The sequence below is a fragment of the Orcinus orca genome, chromosome 8, assembly GCF_937001465.1.
Source record: "Orcinus orca chromosome 8, mOrcOrc1.1, whole genome shotgun sequence".
NCBI classification, from domain to species: Eukaryota; Metazoa; Chordata; class Mammalia; order Artiodactyla; family Delphinidae; genus Orcinus; species Orcinus orca.
In genome coordinates, this window is record NC_064566.1 from 108,553,540 (window position 1) to 108,571,848 (window position 18,309).

Genomic DNA, 18,309 nt, shown 5'->3' on the forward strand with positions numbered 1-18,309 from the left:
CAGAGACCAGGGATGCTGCTAGCGTCCTGCGGAGCACAGGATGCCCCCGCACAGGTGACAGAGACCAGGGTTGCTGCTAGTGTCCTGCGGAGCACAGGATGCCCCCGCACAGGTGACAGAGACCAGGGATGCTGCTAGCGTCCTGCGGAGCACAGGATGCCCCCGCACAGGTGACAGAGACCAGGGATGCTGCCAGCGTCCTGCGGAGCACAGGATGCCCCCGCACAGGTGACAGAGACCAGGGATGCTGCTAGCATCCTGCGGAGCACAGGATGCCCCCGCACAGCGGAGCACGCAATCCGAGAAGCAACTAGTGCAGAGGCTGGGAACCGGGGCGAGGAGCTTGCGTTCCTCCTGAAGGCAACGCGCTGATGACGAGCTGAAGCACAGAATGACACAAGGAAATCTAGGTTCTAGAGAGAAAAGTCCAGCCAAGTTGTGACATGACTACAGAGCTCAATTAGGGGCCCTGCAGACCTGCAGATCAGCAAGGTGCCATGAGAGGGGCCCGGGGTGGCAGGGAGACCAGGAAGGGGGCACCCGGAGAACTGGCCGGGGCCGGGGGGATGCTAAGGCTTCTAGCTTGTGGGACCGGGCAGGGAAAGACTCTGTCTGGCCTCCAGGAGTCGTAGTTGGGGCGAAAGCACCTCCAGCAACCTGGACATCAGCCGTGTCCCCTCCACTGCCCCCACCCGTCCCCCAGGACCCCCTTCAGGAGACCCCTCCGCACGCCCTTGGGGCCTCGAGAGATGGGCGTCAGATCTCCTCCTCCTCCCCCATGGATGAGTGGAGATAGAGGCCCCTCAGCCGACCAGCGGCAGACAGAAGAGGACACTCTGGCCCCGAGGCCAGCACCCTCTGCAGCTTCCCAGGGGCCGGAGCTGCTGGGGGCAAAGGGGAGGACGTGAAGCCGGGTGGGCTTGACCAGCACGCAGACTGAGCCCCCTGTAGCCCCGGTTCCCCTGCCCCTTCACACAGGTTCTGAAGACAAGTTACAGGACACGGGGAGAAACCCCCGGCGGCCACGCCATCAGTAGGTGAACAGGTGGAGTCCTGAGCTGACGCCAGAGCAGTTTAAGATATCACCTCATGGGGAGGGCAGAGGACAGCCGGAAGACAGAGAGGCCCCGGCGTGGTCCAAGGAGCACTGGGTAAGGACTAGACCAGAGCTCCAGCCCACACCGTGCAGCCCGCAGCGGGTTCCTCACCTGTGCAGGTGACCTCTGACTGTCTAGGTTAAGGATGGCGGTAGCACTTCTGCCTGGACCACTGGGTTGACAAGGACTCTGAGGCTGTGGTTGATTTGTGACACCTGTGGGGAATGCCCGGGGATGCTAGTCAACATGTTGCTACTTCTCTACCATCCTGATTAAGAGCAACAGACAGGGGTCATTTGTAAGGGCTCTTCCTGCCCGCAAACTCTATCGTTCTATGATTTCGATGTTAAATTTCCAGGCACTGGCTGGAAACACAGTAAGTCAGAGCAGGAGGGGATTGAGTGGGTTAGAACCCTCAGCGGAGGCTTTGGGAAGGAGGTGGCACTCCAAGAAGCCGTGTGGCTGCCTAGTGCGTTTTCTGTACTGGAGGTGGGAGGACATTTATGGGCAAGAAAAGGGGGCTGAGCAGGGGCTGTTTCCGGTGCAGGAGGAGGAGGCCGGCGCCACGGGAACACGCGGTCTCCGTCTGGGCCAAACAGGATCACATGTGTGAGGTCGGTGGTGCGTGAAAACCAGAGCCAACTCCGTGGGAAACCAAAGAGCCAGATGTCCCTGCGCACGTCATCCCAGGGGTCCTCGCCCATGCCCCCAGGTGAGCCCCATCAGCAGCCTCCCCTTGAGGAGGGGACACAGGTCAGGGCCGGGGGTGACTGGCTCAGGGAGAGCCTGGGGGTCAGCCTGGCTCGGGTTCCGATGTGCAGGCGGGACCTCTGCTCTGTGGCTCCCTCCTCTTCAGAGCAGTGGAGATTCTCTGAGATCCAGAAAGAGGGCAGGGACAGCTGCATCCCAGGAAGAAAGACCTGCCTGGGGAAGTGGACTGCCCGACAGACCCCAGCCAGGGACACCGGTGTGGGCGCTGACCAGAGTGAGCGCCTCAGGCTTGGGTCCCGGCTCCTGGACGCTTTCCCCAGGCCCTACCTAACCCAAACTGCAGAGAAGGCAGGAGGGCCTGAAATTCCAGGGCCTCGGGGCTCAGCCTGTGAGGGTGAAACAGATCCTGCCCCCCGGCTCCATGGCAGCCCGAAATGAAATTCCAGCTCACTTCAGAAATCCTGGCTCAGCTTGGCCCCGCCCAGGGCCGCAGCTCCCTCCCCTGCACTGTCACCCGCGCCCCCCCCCCCACCAGCCCTGCTGGTCGCTGGGCACTTCTGTCCTTTCTCCCTCTTCTCTGCCTCTCCTGTTCCTGCCTTCCCTCCCAGGTCTCCCCAGCTTTTGCTCAATAGGACCCAGGAAGGTCTGCTGTGCTTCTCCTGCTGCCAGGTGCCCGGGCAGAGGGAAGGCTGTGTCCTCTCCTCTAGGACTTGTCCACATCCACCTGGGCCATCTGGGCCCGGCTCACCACCTGCCTCCCTCCCTGCTGCCCACCCGGCTCTTTCTCAGCTGGTCCCACTCATCTCAGGGCCCCTTGAGGTCCTTCCTCTAGCTCCCCCGTCTAGGCTCAGGGCCACCTGGGCCCCCATGAAACGTCCTCGCTTTGAGGAAGGGGCAGAGGGTCGCGATGGGCCGGAGGCTCCCACGGACCACCAGCTGCTCCGACTGCCCCCCCCAAGCTCTCCTTCTTGTCCACAACATGCTCCCTCCCAGGCCACTGGGCCCACGTGGCCATCCTCACCATCGGGAAGTCCATCCTCACTCCCAGCCTGGTGTCACTCCCTCTCATTCTGGGGAGTAGCCGGCAGGACGCTGCAATGGTGTCGCCCCCCAAAACACACCTCCTTACTTTCTCCACTTTTCCAGAGCTTCCAGTCCCAGCCCCCTGAACCTGAGGCAAAAGAAAAAGCGCTTTCCTTCCAGCAAGTCGTAAAGGGCAGCAACGCTGGGCATCCCCAGGGGCCTCCGGCTGCCTCACAGAAGCCCGTGGAAGCCCCTCGACTCTGCATGGACTCCCGAGCCCTGCTTTCTCCCGGGGCCCCGGGGCCTGCGTCCCTTGGCCAAGCCTCTCCCCAGTCTGTCTACAAAATCACTCTGGGCCTTATCTGGGCTCCCTGACAGAACCATGTTGTGACAGGCAAATGGGCTCTGGTGTCAGAGACAGGAAGCCCAAAGCTGCATCTCCCTCTGCCTGGAGAGTGAGGTGATAAGAGAGCAGAGAGAGGGCGGCCCTGCAGCAGCCAGGGACCTGGGAGCCGGCCCTGACCTCACCTGCCGCTGGGCTCGGGCAGATGCAGGAGTCACAGGGTGCTGTGGGCGCCCCATCTTCCCATCAGCCCCGCCTGATGCTGGACTAACAGGAGGGAAAGGAAGGCATCCCCACGGGGCCTGTGAGGATGACCTAAACCCCTTTCCAGTGGGAATAAACGTCAAAGTGCTACTTCTTAAGGGGACCACCACCTGGCTGGGCAGGTAAGAGGGGCTGGAGCAGGTAAGTCCTGCTGGGGGTGCAGCAGCCATCCTGGCCCATCAGGTCCTGTTGTCTTTAGAACAGAGGCCCCGTTACATAAGCTCCAGCTGACTTGGTAGAAGCTATGACTAAGAAAACTTTCCAAAGACAGTTGGTGGCCCTCCACCCCCTCTGAGTGGTGAGAACCCCCCCCCACGGAGAGGGGGGCAGAGATTAGGGCTCCGAGGCCCTGACTCACCACACACACAAACACTCCCCAACACTTTTTCCCAAAACGGTTCCCGCCCACCCGTCCGCCCTCCTACCCGGGCTGGTGACAAAAAGAACACCCCAGAGATTTTGCCAAGTTCTGGGCCAGGCTGAGCCCAGGGAACATGAAATTCCCCGTGGAGTGGGAGGCCGGATCCCCACAGAAGCAAACAACGTCCAGTCAGGGGACAACAACGGCTGCAGCCCACCAAGATCACCGTGTGGTTTCTCTAATAGCCGGGGCTACTCTCCCTCAAAGAAGAGCTCCCAGCTCTGTAATCACAAATATTAGCTTGTAAAGGGGTCTTAAAGACCACCCTTAGCCCGTCCGCGGCCACCCCATTTCCAGGCACCTACCCATCCACGCACGTATCCATCTATTCCGTCACCAGATAGTTAATGAGCTCCTACCATGTGTCATGAACGGTCCAGGCAATGGTGACCCAAAGACTAGTCTTTCCTCAAGGAGCTAATCTCCGTGTAGGTGAGAAAGGCAAGGAGGCAGCTGCAGCCCAGTGCGCTAAGTAGGGGACAGGAAGAAGGCTCGTTCTAGAAGCAGCAGGGGTGGGGTGGGAGGTGCGTGGAGACTTACTGGGAGAAATGACACCTAGGCTGAGATATGAAGGAGAAGGACATTCCCCTTTATTCACTAAGGGGTCTGCTCAGCACGCAGTGTGGCCAGAGCAGTGCCAGGCAGGCTCCGCGAAGACGAGCTAGGATGGTATCCACTAGTGGAGCTGGCCACCTGGCGAGGGTATAAAATAGAGGCCCAGACGACCGGGCTGTACGGTGAAGCACCACCCAAGAGAAGGGTCCGTGAGTCCCTGGGTGGGTCCAGGAGAGGACGAGGGGATGGATATGCAGTTGGCAAGGTCAGGAGGAGCTCCAGGGAAGGAGTGGAATTTGGGTTCACTGTGGGGATGGATGGAACTTAGAGGCACAGATGAGGTGGGGTGGGCACCCCAAGCAAACGGAAGGACACCAGCAGACTTTAAGAGCAGCGCTGTCTGTTTGGGAGGAGAACAGACCTGTGTGACTGCAGCATGAAAGAGGATGTGATGGCGGCTGTGGCTTGAACACAGACCGAGGCCTTACAACGGGTGGTTCTGAAATTTAAGGCGAGGCCCAGAGAGGCTAAGCAGTTTTCTCAAGGTCACAGAGTTAGGAGAGAAGCAGAGTTCACCTCCAGCGCTCCTTCTGCTGGCCCTAGGCCGCGGATTCCCCTCCCAGGCTTGGGGCCCCTCCCTGTGGCCCACTCCCCTCTCCCCCGCCACAGGGGTCTTGCCCTCACGGCTGGTAGATCCCAGGCTGCCAGTGCAGGCTGCCCGGCTCCCAATCCTGCATTTTTAGATGAATACGGAAATGCTCTTAAAGAGAGTAGAAAAGTCATCTCACAGCCTGGGTTAGGGACTCGGCCCGGCCCAGCCCAGACTGAAATACCTGGAATTTCCCTAGCTGGCCCCTCTCCTCTTCCTCACCCGACCCAGATCGCTGACCCGTGGGTTTACTATAGCCCTTTCTGTGCGCCGTCCACGTCAGTCCACAGAAGTCCCTCTGAACAGTGGGCACAGAACCAACAGCTGGGGTTGGAAGACAGCGCTGCCTGCGTTAGGGCGGGGTCGGTGGGGAAGGAGCCGTGGTGGCAGGAGAGGCCGCCAGGTGGCGCCATGAGCCTGGCGCCAGGCCAGCCCGTTGGTGGCCGACACCTGCTGTCTGGGCGGCCGGGTGGCTGTCCCGAGGGGCCACGGTGGGCTCTCCAGCGGGATCGGAGCACGGGGGAGGCCCAACCCGGGGCTGCCCTCTGCCCCCTCCTCTCCTTTGTCAGCCGTTGGGGACCACGCGGTTGGATCCTACTCAGGTGGGAGGGCCAGCGTGGGGAGCGGGGAGCTGGAGGAGGGGTGTGTGTGTGTGTGTGTGTGTGTGTGTGTGTGTGTGTGTGTGTGTGTGTGTGTGTGTGTGTCCTTGGAGTTGCTTTTTTTTTTTTTGGCTGCCTTGGGTCTTCATTGCTGCACACGGGCTTTCTCTAGTTGCGGCGAGCGGGGGCTACTCTTCGTCGTGGTGCATGGGCTTCTCATTGCGGTGGCTTCTCTTGTGGAGCACAGGCTCTAGGCGCGCGGGCTTCAGTAGTTGTGGTGCATGGGCTCAGTAGTTGTGGCTCACGGGCTCTAGAACGCAGGCACAGTAGTTGTGGCGCACGGGCTTAGTTGCTCCACGGCATGTGGGATCTTCCCGGACCAGGGCTCGAGCCCATGTTCCCTGCATTGGCGGGCGGATTCTTACCACTGCGCCACCAGGGAAGTCCCTGTCCTTGAAGTTTGAGAGTCAGGGTGGGACAGGTCAAAGATGCTATTTTCTTAGTCTAACAAGCTTCTTGGAAACAAAGCCAGTTCTTGGAGGGAAGCCAACCCCTGGATGTTTGCTGCTGCCCCAGAGTCAGACATTTTAAGGGGTTTACCCATGAGATAACCATAAAAGGGAGTCAACTTCCGGTTGGGTGCTTCTAAGAAGCTTCCTCTCTGTTTTTCATACAAAACCCAGCCTTCCCAAAGTCCACACAATCAAACACTTCTCCCACCTCAGTTCATTTCTGTGGTTAAATATGCATTTCTACAAATGTCATTTTCCACACACACACACACACACACACACACCCCCAACAGCTTTCTGCAACACACAGCTCAGACACACATCTGCGCACATGGGTTCCTCCCCACGCCAGCCCACGTCCCCCCGACTCCACCTCCCCACGCTTCTCACACGGGGGCTCCACACAGAATTCGTGCATGTTACCTCATAGGCACTGCTCCACGCAGACAGGCAGATGCACACCCCTGTGCACGCACATGCGCACACGCACACACACACACACACACACAGAGACACCGAGACAGCAGACACAGGGTGATGCAGAGACAATAACAACCCCACGCAGGGTGAGGCCTGATCACCGTTTGACCTTGGGTGGGCAGTTTGTTTCCCTCTCAGCACAGGCTGGCTCTGAGCTCAGCTTGAGGAGGGAGACGAGGAGAAACAGGACAGTCTGTCCTCGGCAATGAGGAGAGGGAGCCCCGGCTTTGGAATCTTCTGTGAGGTCAGGGATGAGGGAGATGCGCTCGGCTCCGCAGGAGCCAGGAAGGGTTGCCTTTGAACTTGGCCTTCGCAGGTCAGCCAAGGGAGTTTGTTGATGCAGGAACAGAAGTTACAAGAGCGTGGGGCTGCGTGTGTTCAAAACAAGGGGGAACCTGCAGGAGAAGGGAAGGACCACACCACAGAGATGGGAGCAAGGCTGGGACGGTGGGGACCAAGGAGCCAGTCGGAGAAAAAAAAAAATCCCAGACGCGGGAGAGGGGATGGAAGCTCAGGGGGACCGGAGGAGGACCAGCCTGGGACTGGGGCGATGGGAGCGCGGGGGCGGGGAGCCCGGGCGGCCGGTTGGCAGCTCAGCCGCTACTTAGGAGCACACGCGCCCCTCAATCCTGATTAACAGGAATTAGTGGTGTGCGGCTAATCCTCCCGCGCTCCGTTAGTGCTCCCAGGCCTGCAGAGGGACCTGGCGGCCCTCCCCACCCGGACCGGCCTCCCTGCATCCGCTGACCGGGGCGTCTAGCCAGGGGCAGGAGGAGGACGTGGTGTCTGGAAAACTTTCTCCACCGAGCTGCACAGAACACCCATCCACTGTACGTGCGCCCTTTCCTTTTCCTTCTTCCAAAGTCCGTGTCCGTTGTTTCCCGTAGATCATCACAACACAGGAGACCACGCGATCCATGCCCGTGAAAGAATTAGGAGAACAAACCCAGAGAACTGGGAGAATTTAACCCAGGACTGCCTGCTCAGTGGACGACTCTGGGCATCCTTGCTCCCCGCCCAGCCCAGCCCGAGAAGATGGTGGCTGATTTGCTCCTGGAGGAAGGAAAAGAGGAGATGGGGTGGGGGGAGGTGGGGGAGGTGGGGGGAGGTAGGAGGAGGAGGGGGAGGCGGGGGAGGGGAGAGAGGCGGGGGAGGGGGAGGGGGAGGGGAGGAAAGAAAAGAGCTGGAGAGACTTGAACTTGCGATGGTGGCTGGGTCAGAGTCAGCATGCCCTGAGCCCAGACCCAGTGCTTTGTGATTGAGGACCCCGGCCTCCTTCCGGGTAGCGTGGGAAGCAGACTCAAGGTGATGAGGATTTGTGTGGAAGAGAGTGCCCCCCTCCGGAGGGGGCAATCAGAGGGTGGGGAGAGAAAGGGTGCCTTTCAGGCAAAGCCTCAGCCCCAGCCCATCCTTAGAGGAGCCTGGAGGGAAAGCCAGGGAGCTGGGCCTCATCCTAGGAGAAGAAGCCCCTCCCCACCTGGGACACTGACTCCCAGGCACTGGGCTCCCTGAGCAGGGGAGTGCTCCGGGGGCCCCAGGCAGTGCCCTGAAGAGGGGTGGGCCGGCCACCCAAGGGAGGGAACAGAAGCTGGGGGAGCATAGAGCCGGCACCCTCTGCTACTCACAGAAGGCTTGCTGGTGTCAGACCCTCACCATTCCCATAAAAGATAGCTAACTTAGATTTCTGAAATGTTTCTTCCCTTCAGGAGTTCACAGACCAGAAGAAAGACAGTTGCATGCTATATACACGTGCACATAAATAATGACATACTGTGATAGATGCTATTTCAGAGATACCCTCCAAGAGGCTTTGGAACACGGAGTAAGTGCTTAGTTCTGCCCAGGGTGTGTCGGGAGTGTAAGGTGGGGCTCGATCCCCTGTTAGAAAGCCTTCTGTAATTCCCGTCTCCCGTGGGATGTGGTACAAAGCTCAGCCTGCCATCCAAGGACCTTTGCTGGAGACCCCTTCACCTCTCCACTGATCTGGAAGTTGAGAACTTCTTTCCTTTTAAGGAGCACCCCCTAAATGTTCCAACTCCATATGCTCGAATTTTAAGTCTAATTTAAACATTAACTGTCCTCCCTATGCTCTAAATGTCTTCCACCCCTAGTTTTTTATGTTATTAGTGTCTAGTAGTTTGGCTTTATTTTTCAAAATTCACAGGCTACGTTACTATTATTATTATATTGTTGCGTGTTTTTAGAGCCAGTGCTTACTTGCAGATGCCCACCTGCTTTTACCAAAGCTTTGGCTCATCTTTGCTTCTTTCATCCCGTTGCTTCCTTCTGGATTGTCTCCTCCTTTTCCTTTTACGCTTTTCTTTTAGAGCATCCTTGAGCATCTCTTTCAGCACATGAGCAGCTGATCTGCTCTCACATTTGTACCCTTACTCTTGAGCCCTGCTTTACTGGGCGGTAGAATCCTGGACTGACTCCTCGTTTCCCTCAGCTCTTGGGGGCAGTTATCTCCTTTTGTTCCAGCCTCTACTATTGCTGCTGTTATTCCCTTGTAAATAGCCCATCTTTTCAACGTAACTAATTTTGGGATGTTTCTTCTAGTTTTGGGTTCTGATACTTCACCCTGTTATATCTAGGGATGGTCCATGTGGCTGGGTGATTAAACAAAAAGGAGACATTTCTTTATCCTGGGCTATCATGTGGGATACCCCCTCAAACTAAGGATTCATGTCTTTCATCAATTCTGGAATTTCTGAGCCATTATCTCTTCAGTTACTGCTTTTTCCTTGTTCTTATTTTATTCCTCTACAATTCTTATCCTCTATTGCACATCTTAACATCTTTTTCACATTTTCATGTCTTTACTTCTCTGTGCCTCATCCTGAGTAATTTCCTAAGATCTCTCACTTTGCTAATTTTCTTTCAGTCAACTGTCAATTCATCCACTGAGTTCTTTTTTTCCCCCCTAAATGTTTCATTCCTAGAAATGTGAGCAGGACCCCATGGGGGCCTTCCCAGGACAGGCCCTCCCCCAGATCCTCTGCTTTGCTCCTTTCTGAAGTACCTAGATAATAGTGTTTGATGCACATTTCCTGAGTTGTTTTGTAGATGTAAAAAACCCCCCTCTCCAACAAATGGAGGAGGTTAACTCCTTGAGGACCTTGAGCACATAGCCCCAGGCCTCCTGTTGCCTAAGGACTGATAATGTTAACCCCTGTGACACCACCCTGCTGCCTCACCATCAGACAGCCGGAGAATTGTGCACAAATTGATCATATACCCTGCGTCACCTCCCCCCGCCCCCCCCCCCCCCACCCCAAACTTTTAAAAGTGCTTTGCCAGAACCCTTCAGGGAGCTCAGGGCTTTTTAGGGCATGAGCTGCCTTGTCTCCTTGGCTGGCCTTGCAATAAGGCTTTCTCTGCTCCAAACTCTGACGTTTCAGTTTGTTTGGCCTCGCTGTACGTCATCGGGCACACGGACTTGCGTTAACAGAAACTCTCTGTGGCTCTTTTTCTTGTCTTCTGAGTCCTCCCGGTGCCCTTTTATTCCTCCATATTTTTCTAGTCCTCTTATCTCTGTGCACTTTGTAGGGCAACTTATTTTGTTGTCTCTTTTGGATCATTTCATTATCTCAGGATTTGGGGGGAGTCTCCCGCTGGTCACGGGCTGCCTCTGAGGCAAGCTGCCTTCTCCGGAGCTTGTAAATCATGCCTAGCATCCTTGCCAGGTTGTTTATTCTGCGGGGCCTTTACAGGAAGAGTTCTTGGTTTGCTTCAACTGGTTGCCCCGAGGTTTCCCCACTGTGAGAACAAGTTTTACATTAATTTTGGGGTTTGGGGATTCCCACACCCTGGGAGATGGTGTAAGTTCACATCCCACACCTGGAAATCTTTTTTTTTTTTGAGCTTTGACTTAATCATACATTTTAGTACAATATATCTCCAAGATACAACACTTTAAAATGCTTCTTTAGAAGTTAAAAATGGTATTGTTCTATGAAGAAAGGTGATACACTTTTAAAAAGAAGTACAATAGATTTTACCCATATTTAAAACCCGTATTTAGATAAGATGTAACAAGTGTTCCAAAATAATCAACACAAACTAATCGGCTAAAATGTATACAAAGCAATGCTTTCTGATGATAAATTTGCAAGTGATAAAAATCAAAGAGCTTGATATCTAAGATGAAGCTAAGGTTAAAGTACTGTAAGGTATGTAGACAGACACAATTAACGTCATCAGACAGATTATGACGCTGTAGGTAGAGTGGTGCACTACATTTTACTGAGTATTTTATTAAACCAAATTCCCAAACAGCTGCATATATTGCTTTTTAATCTGCTATAACCCTCCGAAGAGAACCATTAGGTTGGGATGTGTATGCGGACCTGCCACCCGTTAATACTCTTGAAGCACGTGAGAATAAATGAAATACTTAAATGGAAACCGGCATCCATACGTAAATGTGAGACAACCTGGCACCCTCGTCGCACTGTAAGTAAGATACACAGCAGATGCAAATGCTTAGTTTTCAACACTAATTCAATAAGAAAATGCATTTGATAGATTTTCATAACTGAGAAATTTAGTGTAAAGGCAGAAGGAAAAGGACCGGTTGGGGATTGTAAGCCATGGAGCAGAAGAGGTGACTGTGCGGGTCCCAAGCAACTCCACAGCGCTGGGATTTCAAAATCCTCAGAGTCTTGTGGCCAGACCTCCATCATCACCTTGCCGGGACTTTTTCAAAGACTGTTCTCTGAAAAGCCTCTGTCTACCAGCACGCCTGACAAAGGCATAGTGTCGTCTGGCTGCTTCCCAGGGCTCTCGAGAAACACCAGGGTATTTGGGGAGGTTAGCTCTCCAACATGCACCTGGGCAGTGTGCTCAGCTGGCCCTCCTTCTCTCTTCATAAATGAGGACACAGAAGAGAGGGAAATGCAGAACTAGAAACCATTTGGCTTCTGGGGAGATGTCACTTTGGTAATGGGAATTAAAGTAAGGTACGGGACCTGACTCTCTAAAGAAGAGTTAATATTAAAGTTCAAGTAAGTTGTCTCACTTTTCATTCTTTCATTTTTCTCAAAAAAGCTGAGGCTGCATTTAACCTGGATCAAAGCCGTAAAATATAGACAAGTTATTTCTTTAAGAAAATTTATTTGTAGCTCTAGAGCAGAATTAGGGAACTCATACCACATTCATTTTAATAAGGCCTGTTACTGCAACATTGTTTCTAGATTTTCCAAATCCAGCCAACATGGATATCTCTGCTACTCTGTTTTGGCCTTCACAGCAGCTTCTTCTCTCAGACGAGCTTTCTTTTCTAGGTTCAGGCTTGTTAAAGACTCGTGTCTTTTGGCAGCCTCCTTGCCCTCAGTAACCCTCAAGATGCATCCTGCCACTGTCTAGGCAATCATTACGTAGCCGATCTTCACCCGGACCTTGTTCTTTGCAGCATCGAGCATCTCAAACGAGACAGTCTCTGGGATTTCGTCTTCCTTTTTGAAGCGACCTGACCATATTAGGATCTTCTTCTCCCAATCCGTAGGCTTATGCAATGGCGCTCTGTGGCCGTAAGTGTGGGCTGGAGGCTTTGGACTTTCCTGGAGTTTGTTGCAAAATCCATTTATTCTCTTCAAATCAGAGTTTCTGGTAAGCCTTAAAGATGAGAAAGCATCTCTTTCACAGAACCTAAAATAAATTCCAGCCGCCGGGCACAGGCCAAGGAGGCTCCCCATGGCCGCCTACTCCGCCGACCAACACAGTGCCCCAAGGCCGGCGGTGGCCCAGGTAAGCTCAAGGTCGCCTAGCGCTTCGAACAGAGACCCAAGCAGGACTCTGGGGCGGGGCTTCCCACACCTGGAAATTTGAGTTTCTCACAGGAAACTGTTTTCTTTTTCTTACCCAGAGCCTAGGGCAGAAAATGATGGATGGAGATTTTTCCTAGCCAAATTCCCCTGAGGGAGCCGGGATTTCCATCCAGAGTCCTGCTGCACATGGGTCCTAAGGCCCGTCCCCTTGCCCGGTGTGGTGATGAACTGCTCCCCTGGTTTTGCACCCTCCTCCTCCCGTTAGCTTTACCATGGCTTCAGTTTGCAGACTTACTATTTTGGCTTTAAATTCCTTCCTCGTTTCTGTTGCTTACGGATTTCTTTATTTTGAACTCAATATGCATTTTAATTTTTCGATCCTATTTTATTGAGACTCTCCCTGTGTGATGGAACAGAGCAGTGGAGATCCATGGTAGCTCATTCTGTGAGTTACTTGATGCCTAGGGCATGATTATTTTTCCTCCTCTCTCTCCTACCGGACTGTGGGCTCCTTGAAGAAGGAAACTGTGCCCATATTATTTCTGGTTCTTCGCTCAGTACTAGGCACAAACACAATACGCATGGCCTTTGCCGGGTGGATAGTTAAATGATGGAAGGTGATTATCAAAGGTTACACAGCTCTCTCCACATCTCCAGGAAGATTTCCTCAATCATTCCGAACACAAAGATATTCTTGTATTCTGAAAAATCTTTTACAGGTGATTCTGTAGCATATGTCATTATTATGACATCTATGTGCATGTGTTTCTCAACATTCTAATGTGGTCATCAAGCCAGCACCACGTGGCAGGCCCTCAGAAGACGTGACACAAGGCCAGCACTGACCCGTGGTCCTCCAGCTGGAGGCCGTGACTTGGAAAGCGTGTCTATCACGTGATCGTTTGCCATGATTTCACTTATGGAGAGGACTGTGTTTGTTTGGAGGAAAATGTTCACCAGGCCTACTTGGGAGAGCAGCTAAGGCTTCAGGGAACTTGACAGGGAGAGGCTGCTGAGGCCTGAGGCTGGCAAGGGCAGCATTTTCCTGGTTGAGGCCGAGGCAGAGGGGGAGGGGAGGAGTGGAAGCCAGGAGGGTGAAAGCCACAAGCTTGGCCCATGCTGTCCTCGGGATGGCACGGTGCTCCGAACCTGTGCACGTGTAGCAAACATAGAAACGCAATGATGAGAGATCCACAATCACAGCCTGATATTTAACCAAACTTTCCCAGATATTAATAACTAAAGTAAAAAAGGAAGGCAAAGATGTTGACCTTTTAAGTGGCACGATAAATAAATTTAACTGAATGTATATCCAGGAGTCTGTACCTAACTGAGGCAGGGGACAGACGGGCCCCAGGCTGAGCAGCTGGAGTCTGGCCCCTGTGGACAGAGACCCCAAGATAAACATCATAGCAGGAGCAGGGAGAAGCCTCTTCCCCTAACCCCAAACCCTGGAGGAGGGGTTGACCCCCGGAGGGACTCCAAGGCAGACAGCCTTCCTGCAGCAGAAGAGGACACCCTGGTCTCTCTCCGGTGCCTCCAGGAAGTAAACACTCCGTCGTACCATTTGTGTGAAGAGAAAATCAGCTCTTATTGGAGGGTTGGGGTAAAAATATCTCCAGTCTGTAAACACATCGGTTGGGGCATCCTGGAGGCACACGACTGGAGTACCACGGGCTGCAGGTGCCTGTCTGCCCTGCGTCTTCTCACCCCCACAGGTGCTCCTGGCTCTGCTTCAGGACAACCGGGTCGCACACGTGTCCCCAGCCCTGGAGCATAGATTAGGAAAAGTTTCTCACTTTTCTCCAGGTCAGTGGAAAAGTTCTTGAGACCAAGTGGAGGGAAAGAAAGAGCTGGTCTGTTTTCTCTCTCAGCAGAGGTCCTTCTGGAAGGCGATGGGGGGTGTTGTTTACCAGCATCCCTGACCCCTCTTCCCTGGCATCCTGGCACTCAGCCAAGCCCTGTTTCTCTGCTTTCTCAGAGAAGGTGCTGAGGCTGACACCCCGACAGGGAGCTGGGGTTCCTAATTCTTAGGGCTCTCAGCCCGGGAGAAGCACCTCCTATGTCAGGCTTCCTCGTGGCCATGTTGCTGTCCATCCCTGTTGGTGGTACCATGGCTGCCTGTACCCCGGTGAATAAAGAGGCCCTGACTGATGCTGACCCTGGGCAGAGGGGAGGGGCTCTTTCTTTCACCCACAGCATGTATGATATCTTTACTTAAACGCACACACACACTGACACACTCTAGCACATGGCACAGAGCCTCCTTCGGGTGAAACGTGTAAGGCCTGCTCAATCACTTCTTAAAAAAGTTTCTCTCTAGGAAGCCACTGTAAGCCCAAACTTTAGCATTAATATGACCTTTTTCAAGTGAACCCCTACAAAGGAGAGGAACGTGCAAATAAATCAAAGTGCACTTTGCTTCTTAATCCAGCATAAGCAGCATGTCTGGTTGGTACCCCCAGAAAAATGGGGTTCACCTCTTGGTGGGTGTGGAGCCAGAAGACACAACCAAGCCAGAGAGTGGGAGAAGGGAGGATTCATTACTGGCAGCAAGTGAGGAGAACACAGGGGATCTTCCCCGAAGCAGTGTCTCCCCGAAGAGCAAAACTGGGGAAGTTTTACCCTAGGGTCACATGCATCTTCATGAAGGGGCTTGAGCAGAGGCAAACTCAGCATAGAATTGGGGCAAAGGTCAACAGAGTCCACACTTGAGGGTCCACATCACTGCTCCGTCCTCCTGCTGGGTGGGGGCCTTAGTTCCTGCAGAACTCAGAGACTGGATCCCATGTTATATGTAGCCCTTGAAGAGGAAATGGGACTCTGTTCTACTTCTGAGCTGTTGTTTCTTGACTGCTTTTCCTGTGTTCCCACATTCCCTTACTTCTCTGAGAGCATTGATTACTGAGACCTGTTCAAGGGCAAGCGCTGTGGCCAAGATTCGATCACAAAATGGCTCAGGCCAGAAATGCCTTCTCTTATGTCTAGAAAGCCATGCCTGGTTCTCTCTCTCTGGGGACCCCCTACTCTATCGTTAAAGGGGATGTCTGCTACTTGCACACAAAAAAATTGTTGCCTGCCATTTCAGTAAACAAAGAATGCTGCCTGCCATTCTGGTAAACAATGAATGCTGCCCACCAGCAAGCCATCAGACGCTGCAGCCCACCCTGCTGTGAGCCCTGAGAGGAACTCAGGATGGAGGAAAAAAGGATACAGGCCCTAGTTAAGGTGCACATCAAAGGACTGATTTCAATGAGCCCAGACTCTTGCATCCTCCCATACATAGAAAAGCACTAAAGTCATTAATTTGAGATGTCTGTTTATTTTTGTGATTAGCAGTCATCTTTTGATGTTTGACTACATGTGATTTTTTTTCAGCAAAAACTTCTCTACATCCTGGCTCTCCCCTACCTCTTTGGAGCAGTCCCTCAGAGCTATCTGCGAGGCTGTCTCCCCAGCTGCTAACCTCAGTAAGGTCTCGAATAAAACATAACTTTCAACTTCCAGGTTGTGCGTTTGTTTTCAGTCCACATACTGTTTCCTCAGGTTATGGAGACGTGTCCTTCTATTCAAAAAAAAATGAAGGAAAGACATTGAAGAGAAAGAGAAGATGGTAGACGAGGCAAATATGCGAGAACAGAGTTGGAAATACTGCAAGAAGTTGGGACTTGACGAGAGGGAACCTGGAGCCACAGAACCTTGGATCAACCCAGGGGGCGTGCTTACTGGGAGGCTCTGGGGTCAGTGACTTCCCTGTCAGTGGATCCTGCTCTCTCCTTCCCGGAGGCTGACTTCAGGTGGTTGCTCTGGTGTAGAATGCACAGCAAAGGAGCAGAAGCACAGTCCTGTTACTTTTTCAGAAGTTAGTCACACTGAAACTGAGCAGGACCCTGTGGGCCTTCAGGGCACAAAAGTCTTTCTGTGTTCCCCATTTCTTGTTTGCAGGAAATAGGCTTCATTCAGCCTCCAAGACCTTCCCAGAGTTCCAAAGGGCAGGTTCAAACAGATGCTAATCAGGGAAGGGAGGGGATGCAGAGACAAGGGAGGAGCAGTCAGGAGACAATAGTGCAGCCTTGAGGCAGGGTCCTGGTGCCCCCTCAGGGGATGCACATAACAATGTCTTTGAGCTGTTTTGCAGAGACTGAAACTCCCACCAGGTGGGAGAAGTTAACTGTATGCTGCCCACAAGCACGTAGACCCCAGACCAGTTGGAGCCAGGTTGATGACGTTGACCCCTGATTACCTCACCACCAATTCTTCTGATTGCAGAAGAATGTCCACCAGCTGATCACACCCTCCTGTTTCAACCATTACTATAAAACTCCTCACTACCCGCTCCAGGTTGGGACACACAGTTTTGAGGGCATTAGCGCACTGTGGCCCCCTTTGCCTGGCAAGGCAATAAAGCTATGCTTTTCTACTTCACCCAAAGCTCTGTCTCTGAGATTTAATTCAGTGTTGGGGTACAGAGGCTGAATTCGGCATCAAAACAAAAAGAATAAACACACTTTGATGTAAATCTCCCTCTCTGCTTCTCATTCCTTCTGACCCATCTTCAGACTTAAGTTTCTTTTCTTTATCAAGACTTTCCAGGACTGTTATACCATTTTGCCCAATCTGAACCAAAATAGTAGGAAAGGGAAGGGGTCCAGGCAACAAACATGTATTGAGCACCTGGTATGCTCCAAATCTTTATCTCACATGATCTTCAAAATGACCATTTGAGGTGGGTATTGTTATCCCTATTTTACAGACAAGGAATCCAAGGCTTAGAGAAGTTAAGCAACTTTCCCAAGTTTACAAAAACCAAGAATTGGAAACATTGTCCTTCAGACTCCAGAGCCCATGTCCCCCCATGTTGCTTCCAGCATCTCTCCAGTCTGTTTGGAGGTGAGTTTTTTTTGAACCCAAGTTCGTGTGCTCGACGCACAGTGAGGCCAAACAAACAGAAACATTGAAGTTTGGAGCAGAGAAAGGTTTATTGCAGGGCCACGCAAGGAGAATGGGTGGCTCATGCTCAAAACCCCCATACTCCCAGGTGGTTTTTGGGGAACAGTTTTTAAAGGCCAAATTGGGGGTGAGGGCTTCAAGGTGTGTGACTTCCTTCTGTTTGGTTGGTGGGGACTTAACAGGGCAGTGCCCCAGGAATCTTGTGCTCAGCCTGAAATTACCATCCTCCACCTGGTGGGGGCCCTGGTTCCTGCTGAAGAACTCAAAGACATATTGTTATGTAAATCCCTTAAGGAGGAAACAGGACCCCTCTTTATGGAAGCACTATGGTTTCTCAGCTGCTCCTCCCTTGTCTCTGCAGCCCCCCTTCTCTAATTAGTAACCATTTGCATCTGTCCTTTGGAACACAGGGAAGGTCTAGGAGGCTGAAGCCTTTTCCCTGCTGTAGACGAAGAGTGTCGGCCCGCCATATCAGTAAACAAAGGATGTTTCGGCCGTCAAGCCCTCAGCCACTGCAGCCGCCCCCAACTGTATACCCTGAAGGGACTCAGGAGGGAGAAAAACAGGATACTGGCCCTAGATAGTTAAGGAGCATATCAAAGGAATGATTTCAATAAGTCCAGACTCTTGCATCTTCCTATATGTAGAAAAGCACTTAATTCATTAATTTGAGATGTCTGGTTTTTCTTTAATTAAGAGTAATCTCTGGCTGTTCTGACCATGTGGTTTTTGTTGCAAAAATTCCTATGATAATATCCTGGCTCTTCCCTCACCTCTTTGGAGCAGTGCCTCAGAGCTATCGGAGAGGCTGCCACCCAGGCTTAAGTCCTCAGCAAGTCCACCAAATGAAACCCAATTGTCAACTTTTAGGTTGTGCATTTTTTTTCAGTCAACACTACAAATAAGAAATGGGGGACACGGAAAGGCTTTTGTACCT

General features: G+C 52.8%; 1 pseudogene; it reads right to left on the reverse strand.

Moving 5' to 3' along the window:
* Nucleotides 1-11,749: 11,749 nt before the first annotated feature.
* On the reverse strand, nucleotides 11,750-12,388 carry LOC101271052 (protein FAM162A-like; annotated as a pseudogene).
* Nucleotides 12,389-18,309: the final 5,921 nt, after the last annotated feature.